Raw genomic sequence first — 9,228 nt, 5'->3', positions numbered from 1 at the left:
TGATGTCATGAGGTGATGCTCTGTTTGTTTACCTTCGTTAGAATCAGTTGGAACATTTTTTTTTTTCTTTTCAGTCCTGGAATTGTCGATCTCTGCTGAACTAAAAAGGTAAAAGGTGACGTGCGCTTGAAAAACTACCCCTTCGTGACATCACAAGGTGGAACAGAGCGTTTAGAGATTAAGAGATGCAGAATAAACGAAACACAACTCCAGCTCCGTTTTTGTTTTTGAACAGGTAACGACTTAGTGTAACTTTTCCGGCGGAGTGTCCGTCAAACGCTTTTCTCCATGGAGATGTTGTTACTGCTTTGTCTGGAATGTTCCACAGTATGGCTTTAAACGTTTACATGCTGCTATTTAAACATTGACATTGACGTCCAATTGTCAAAGTAGTGACATAAACATAAACATAATAAACATAAACATAACACATTTTTTAAGCGTCTCACAACTTTGACTTTTTTTTTTCATTGTCACTTTACTTTTTTTCCAAACATTCCACTTTTCCGACATGGATAAAATTAATGTGAGCCTATTAAACTTTGCGCTCACATGTATCGATATGTTGATCAGAGAAAACTTCGGTCACGTACGATGTCAGAAAGTCGGAAAATGTCCAAACTGATCACTCCTGATGTGCCTGGGTAAACTATCGCAGCTCTTAAAAAATGTATTAAAAGGACATGTCGGGATAACGATACTAAAAAGTGTCGGAAAACTGTCGTAATGAAGGGATGTGGGAATAGGCAGCGGACCCCACTTTAAACTTTTCTATCTTCATGTAGACCAAAGTTTTTACGGTTTAGTGTTTTTGCATTTTTGCGTTTTAGCTTTTTAATCTTTTTGCATTTCAGCATTTTAGGTTTTTTTTGCACTGTAGCATTTTAATGTTTTTGCGTTTTTGTGTTTTTAGTATTTTTTGTGTTTTAGCATTTTAGTTTTTTGTGTTTTAGATTTTTTGAGTTTTAGTGTTTTTACATTTTAGTGTTTTCGTTTTTATCGTTTTAGTGTTTTATTGTTTTTAGTGTGTTTGCGTTTTACTGTTTCCGTGTTTTAGTGTTTTGACGTCTTAGCTTTTTAGTATTTTTGCATTTTAGTGTTTTTAGTGGTTTTGCTTTTTAATGTTTTTTGTGTGTTTTTTTCATTTTTAGTGTTTTTGGGTCTTAGTGTTTTTGCGTATTTAGTGATCAGGTGTTTTTGCTTATTAGCGTTTTTGCATTTTTAGTGTTTTAGCAGTTTTGCGTTTTAGTGTTTTTATGTTTTAGAATTTTATTGTTGTAGCGTGTTAATGTTTTAGTGTTTTTTGTGTTTTGGCAGTTTTGTTTTAGTGTTTTTAGTGTTTTTAGTGTTTTTGCCTTTTAGTGTTTTTGCATTTTTACAATTTTAGTGTTTTTGCATTTTTAGTGTTTTAAGCATTTTTGCGTTTTAGTGTTTTTGCGTCTTTAGTATTTTAGTGTTTTTGCATTTTTAGTGTTTTTGGGTTTGTAGTATTTTAGTGTTTTTGCATTTTTAGTGTTTTTGGGTTTGTAGTATTTTAGTGTTTTTGCATTTTAGTGTTTTTGGGTTTGTAGTATTTTAGTGTTTTTTGCATTTTTCGTGTTTTTGCATTTTTGCGTTTTAATGTTTTTGCGTTGTTGCATTTTAGTGTTTTTGTGTTTTTAGTATTTTTGCATTTTCAATGTTTTAGCATTTTAGTGGTTTAGCACTTAATTATTGTTTTTAGTGTTATTGCGTTTAATGTTTTTCCGTTTTTAGTATTTTAGTGGTTTTCTGTTTTAGTGTTTGGCATTTTAAGTTTTTTGTATTTTAACATTTTAAGTTTTTAGTATTTTAACATTTTAATATTTTTTAACATTTTTGCATTTTATTTTTTGTGTTTTTAGTGTTTTGCGTTTTATTGTTTTTGCATTTTTAGAGTTTTAGCATTTTTGCGTGTTAGTGTCTTAGCACTAAAGTGTTTTTTAGTGTTTTCCCGTTTTTAGTATTTTAGTGTTTTTCTGTTTTAGTGTTTGACATTTTAATTTTTTAGTATTTTAACATTTTAGTGCTTTGCGTTCTAGTGTTTTACTGTTTTTGCGTTTTGTGTTTCAGTTTTTTACATTTTAGCGTTTTTAGTGTTTTTTGTGTTTTAGTCACCAAACCAGATCAAGTTCCAGGTCAGATCTGTGGAGAGGCGACGCCGCTCACAGTCAGAACGCCTGTTTTTCGGAGGTATTTCTGAGCTCTAAAACCACCTGTCATCGAATAAAAGTAAAGTAGAGCTGTTTTAATGCCACACTGCGGGACATTCCAGGCTGTAGTGCACCTTTAAATCTCACGGGAGTCGGTTTTAAATCGTCCGAGACAAAAAACGGAAACACGGTGAAGCGTTTGAGGAGCTCGTGCGACTCTCTGTTTATTTGGCTGAAGTTTGTTTACACTGTTTTTACTTTGGTTTTTCTGATCGTCACAAACACACACACACAGACACACACACAGACACACACACACACACACACACACACAAACACACACACACACACACACACACAGACACACACACACACACACACACACACACACACGACCCCTCACAACATGTTTATACAGGAGGTGTGCTGCTCAAGGGCACGAGGGCAGAACGCTTTACAAACATTTAGAGCGTTTATGTTTTTGTTTTGTTTTTAAAGCTGCACTGTGTAAATTTTCTGCTTGTTTCTATGGAGATGTCATCGCTCTGTCTGGAATATTCCACAATACACTGTAAAAAACAAAAACAAAAAAACAATATCTACTGATTTAAATTAAGAACATTTTATTTTATTTGAATCGATTCAACTTGACAAGATAAATAATCTGCCAATGGAATAATGTTTGTTTTTCTTAATTTAAGCAACAGTTGATTTTGTTTTTTAATTTTTTTTTTTTTCAGTGCCAGAAATGTGTTGTTTTTCTTATTTTATTTTAAGTGTATCCAGATGTTTTTTTCATATTTTAAGTACAAAAAGTCTTGTTCCACTGGCAGATCATTTTTAGTCTGGTTCATGAGTCGGTTTAATTTGGTGGAAACCGTGTGTACCTGTATTCAGTTACAGTTAGTTACATTACATTAGGATTTTCCTGTTTTTACATTTTGGGCTAATATCCTCCCCTTTTTCTTTTTTTTTTTTAAATCTTGGTAATTTTACTCATTGCTGGAAACTAAACTAGGTCTAAACAAGGTCTAAACCAGGTCTAAACCAGGACTAAAACCTGGTCTAAACAAGGTCTAAACCAGGTCTAAACCAGGACTAAACCAGGACTAAACAAGGACTAAACCAGGTCTAAACCAGGTCTAAACCAGGACTAAACCAGGACTAAACCTGGTCTAAACAAGGTCTAAACCAGGTCTAAACCAGGACTAAACCAGGACTAAAACCTGGTCTAAACAAGGTCTAAACCAGGTCTAAACCAGGACTAAAACCTGGTGTAAACAAGGTCTAAACCAGGTCTAAACCAAGACTAAACCAGGACTAAAACCAGGTCTAAACAAGGACTAAACCAGGTCTAAACCAGGTCTAAACCAGGTCTAAACCAGGTCTAAACCAGGACTAAAACCTGGTGTAAACAAGGTCTAAACCAGGTCTAAAACCAAGACTAAACCAGGACTAAAACCAGGTCTAAACAAGGACTAAACCAGGTCTAAACAGGACTAAAACCAGGTCTAAAGGTACTAAACCAGGTCTAAACAGATTTAAACCAACTAAACCAGGTCTAAACAAGGACTAAAACCAGGTCTAAACAAGGACTAAACCAGGTCTAAAAAGGTCTAAACCAGGTCTAAATCAGGACTAAACCAGGTCTAAACAAGGACTAAACCAGGTCTAAATCAGGACTAAACCAGAGATTTTTTATTAAGAAAGGTCATGGTAACGGAGGGAAAATTGTCCAAACAAGTAGAAGGTGCAGGATTTTGTATAATTTGTCTCTTTTTTCTTCTGAATATTTTAATATTACTTCAAAATGAAAGAAACTATTTCTATAAAATATGTCAGTCCTTCCGAGAACATTTTTATCATTTTAAATACTTTTTTTTTTTTTTAAATCATGTTCCTTCATCAACAGTTCTTGAGTTTTTGGTCTTGTTGTTTACTTCTGCTTGACCGGGACCATTTATTATTAAGTTCGTCAGGTTGGATTAAAAAGCCCCTCCCCTGGTCGAGTTTATCACTGGAGAGAAATGAAATTGAGCGAAGGCGCTGGGTGGTACGAAATTTACTCAAATTATGCTAAAACTTTCTTAATTCAAGTCGTCTTAACTTAACTAGATTTAGTTTTTTCGCCGTGTGTGACTTTAAACAGCTCCACTTTACGTTTGTTCGATTACAGGTGGTTTTAAAACTCAAAAATCCCCAGAGAAAAACAGAAGCTCTGACTCTCGTGCAGGTGTGTGGAGTTTAAAAACACAGTGGAGCTCGTGCTAAATGTGAATGAAACAAAACACAAGTCCAGGTCTGTTTGTGACGAGGAAACGACATCAGAGCAGATCAGAAAATAATGTCATGTGGGACTTTTAATATGAATAAAACTGGACATTTAAATTAAGTTTTACTGTTTTATTAAAGGCTTAAAGTCGTTTCAGTATCGACACTTTTCATTATTATTATGTCTTTGCGGTGTTTCAGGGTGTGTTCTGGTGACACGTCTGGTTCTATCCTCTGTTTTAATGGAGCGTATCACAGACAGGAAGTGAACACGGGCGCGTTTTTGCATCCACTCTGGCTCCAGTTCACGTTCTATTGAAAAAGTGTGGCTCCTCTCTCTGTACCTGCTGCTGTCAGACTCGTCATTTTGGACTTAAAATGTTCGTATTAAATCGCTCTACGTGATTCTGGGGTTTTTATTTAAAAATTTTGTCCGTAAATCAGGATATGAGCGTTTATAACACTCCAATCCGGCGCCTTCTTTCCCCGAGGCCACTCCCACTGGGTTTGATTGACAGCCTTAAACAGTCTCGCTCCTGATTGGTTCATTGTTGCTGTGATACTCGCTCGCAGTTGGATTTCAACATTTAAAACTCAGCTCTGAATTGACTCCTCTGACTGCCGCCTCGATGAGCTTCATTTGACTGGAACTCTTGTGTAAACAGAATCTGCTTCAGACTCACAGGGAACACAGAGTAGACAGTGTACACAGGAGTATATGTAGTATACACAGAGTACACATGTACACAGGTGCAGTCTAGAGTATATGCAGTATACATCGAATACCCAAGTACACAGGTACATAGAGTACACGGGTACAGTCTGGAGTATATGCAGTATACACGGTACACAGGTACACAGATACATATGTACAGTGTGGAGTATATGCAGTATACACAGAGTACACAAATAGCTACACAAAGTACACAGGTAAACAGACAGGTACTCATACACAGAGTATACAGGTACACAGAGTACACAGGTACTCAAGTACACAAAGTACACAGGTGCAGTCTGGAGTATATACAGAGTACAAAGATACACAGGTACACAGAGAGGCACACAGATAGACAGAGAAGTACACAGTATACGGGTACACAAAGTACACAGAGTACACAGGTACACAGAGAGGTATACAAAGTACACAGATACACAGAGTACACAGGTACACAGAGTACACAGGTACACTGAGTACACAGGTACACAGAGTATACAGGTACACAAAGTATATAGGTACACAGGGTATATAGGTACACAAAGTATATAGGTACACAGAGTACACAGGTACACAGAGTACACAGGTACACAGAGTACACAGGTACACAGAGTACACAGGTACATAGAGTACACAGGGTATATAGGTACACAGAGTATATAGGTACACAGAGTACACAGGGTATATAGCTACACAGTGTATATAGGTACACAGAGTACACAGGTACACAAAGTACACAGGTACATAGAGTATAGGGGGCTGTAGTAAAATGGGGTTCAGCCTGGAGTATATACATAGTACACAGAGAGGTACACAGAGTACACAGGTCTGTAGTATTGTGTGGTTGAGTCTGGAGTACATACATCGTACACAGAGAGGTACACAGAGTACACAGGTCTGTAGTATTGTGTGGTTGAGTCTGGAGTACATACATAGTACACAGAGAGGTACACAGAGTACACAGAGTACACGGGTCTGTAGTATTGTGTTATTGAGTCTGGAGTACATACATAGTACACAGAGAGGTACACAGAGTACACAGGTCTGTAGTATTGTGTGGTTGAGTCTGGAGCTGGAGTTTGTGATCTGAAGCGTCACTGTTCGAGTTGTGAGGTTGATTTAAAGCTGCACTGTGTCACTTTTCTGGAGGAGGGTATAGACACCACCGGCTCGTCTCCACGGAGATGTGACTGCTTTACCTGAATGTTCCACAATACCCACGAAACATAAATCTATTTGGCTTTTGTTGAGTTGCATCCTTTTTTTTTCTTTTTTTTTTTTTTGCTCTAAAACAGAAGAAACCACGAGCTCTGACTGCGAGTGAACCTCTAACAGAAATTACACAATGCAGCTTTAATTACAGTGAATTTTGTCGCCACAGAAACCGCAGAATAACAGGTAAAACAGTGCAGGGTGAAGTTTGTTTATCAGGACCGGGCCCCGTGGTGCCTCGAGCTCACGGTTTGTTCCAGGTCCCTCAGAGCCGGGCAGATGTTTGTAAACTGTCTGAGCGGCTCAAACTCTCTGTTTATACCGTCAGAACCAGAGTTTACACAAGAACAGACGCGAGAACAGACGCGAGAACAGACCTCCAGACTCAAGAACAGACCTCCAGACACGAGAACAGACCCTCAGACACAAGAACAGACCCTCAGACTCAAGAACAGACCCTCAGACTCAAGAACAGACCTCCAGATGCAAGAACAGACCCTCAGACACGAGAACAGACCCTCAGACACAAGAACAGACACTCAGACACGAGAACAGACCTCCAGACACGAGAACAGACCCTCAGACACAAGAACAGACCCTCAGACGTAAGAACAGACCCTCAGACGTAAGAACAGACCCTCAGACACAAGAACAGACCCTCAGACACAAGAACAGACCCTCAGACTCAAGAACAGACCCTCAGACACAAGAACAGACCCTCAGATGTAAGAACAGACCCTCAGACTCAAGAACAGACCCTCAGACACGAGAACAGACCTCCAGACACGAGAACAGACCCTCAGATGTAAGAACAGACCCTCAGACTCAAGAACAGACCCTCAGACACGAGAACAGACCTCCAGACACGAGAACAGACCCTCAGATGTAAGAACAGACCCTCAGACTCAAGAACAGACCCTCAGACACGAGAACAGACCTCCAGACACAAGAACAGACCTCCAGACACGAGAACAGACCCTCAGACGCAAGAACAGACCTCCAGACACGAGAACAGACCTCCAGACTCGAGAACAGACCTCCAGACACGAGAACAGACCCTCAGACACAAGAACAGACCTCCAGACACGAGAACAGACCTCCAGACTCGAGAACAGACCTCCAGACACGAGAACAGACCCTCAGACACAAGAACAGACCTCCAGACGTAAGAACAGACCTCCAGACTCGAGAACAGACACTCAAACACAAGAACAGACCCTCAGACTCAAGAACAGATCCTCAGAGGCAAGAACAGACCCTCAGACGTAAGAACAGACCCTCAGACTCAAGAACAGACCCTCAGACACAAGAACAGACCCTCAGACTCAAGAACAGACCCTCAGACTCAAGAACAGACCCTCAGACACGAGAACAGACCCTCAGACTCAAGAACAGACTCTCAGACACAAGAACAGACCTCCAGACTCAAGAACAGACCCTCAGACTCAAGAACAGACCCTCAGACACAAGAACAGACCTCCAGACTCGAGAACAGACCCTCAGACACGAGAACAGACCCTCAGACACGAGAACAGACCCTCAGACGCAAGAACAGACCTCCAGACTCAAGAACAGACCTCCAGACACGAGAACAGACCCTCAGACACAAGAACAGACCCTCAGACACGAGAACAGACCCTCAGACTCAAGAACAGACCTTCAGACAAGAGAACAGACTCTCAGACTCAAGAACAGACCCTCAGACTCAAGAACAGACTCTCAGAGGCAAGAACAGACCCTCAGACACGAGAACAGACTTTCAGACTCAAGAACAGACCCTCAGACACAAGAACAGACCCTCAGACGTAAGAACAGACCCTCAGACTCAAGAATAGACTCTCCGACACAAGAACAGACCCTCAGACGCGAGAACAGACCCTCAGACTCAAGAACAGACCCTCAGACGTAAGAACAGACCCTCAGACACAAGAACAGACGCAAGAACAGACGCGAGAACAGACCCTCAGACACAAGAACAGACCTCCAGACTCAAGAACAGACCTCCAGACACGAGAACAGACCTCCAGACATAAGAACAGACCTCCAGACTCAAGAACAGACCCTCAGACTCGAGAACAGACCTCCAGACGTAAGAACAGACCCTCAGACTCGAGAACAGACCCTCAGACTCAAGAACAGACCTCCAGACTCAAGAACAGACCCTCAGACTCAAGAACAGACCCTCAGACTCAAGAACAGACCCTCAGACGCAAGAACAGACCCTCAGACTCGAGAACAGACCTCCAGACGCGAGAACAGACCCTCAGACTCAAGAACAGACCTCCAGACTCAAGAACAGACCTCCAGACACAAGAACAGACCTCCAGACTCAAGAACAGACCCTCAGACTCGAGAACAGACCCTCAGACTCAAGAACAGACCCTCAGACTCAAGAACAGACCTCAGACACAAGAACAGACCCTCAGACACAAGAACAGACCTCCAGACTCAAGAACAGACCCTCAGACACGAGAACAGACGCGAGAACAGACCCTCAGACACAAGAACAGACCTCCAGACTGAAGAACAGACCCTCAGACACAAGAACAGACCTCCAGACTCAAGAACAGACCTCCAGACACGAGAACAGACCTCCAGACGTAAGAACAGACCCTCAGACACAAGAACAGACCTCCAGACTCAAGAACAGACCTCCAGACACGAGAACAGACCTCCAGACTCAAGAACAGACCCTCAGACACAAGAACAGACCCTCAGACACAAGAACAGACCTCAGACACAAGAACAGACAGACTAAGAACAGACCTCAGAACAGACCTCCAGACACGAGAACAGACCTCCAGACTCAAGAACAGACCCTCAGACACGAGAACAGACACTCAGACTCGAGAACAGACC

The sequence above is a fragment of the Boleophthalmus pectinirostris genome, unplaced genomic scaffold, assembly GCF_026225935.1.
Source record: "Boleophthalmus pectinirostris isolate CB_2022bp ecotype Guang Dong unplaced genomic scaffold, ASM2622593v1 HiC_scaffold_23, whole genome shotgun sequence".
Classification (NCBI taxonomy): Eukaryota; Metazoa; Chordata; class Actinopteri; order Gobiiformes; family Gobiidae; genus Boleophthalmus; species Boleophthalmus pectinirostris.
This window is presented reverse-complemented; position numbering follows the sequence as displayed.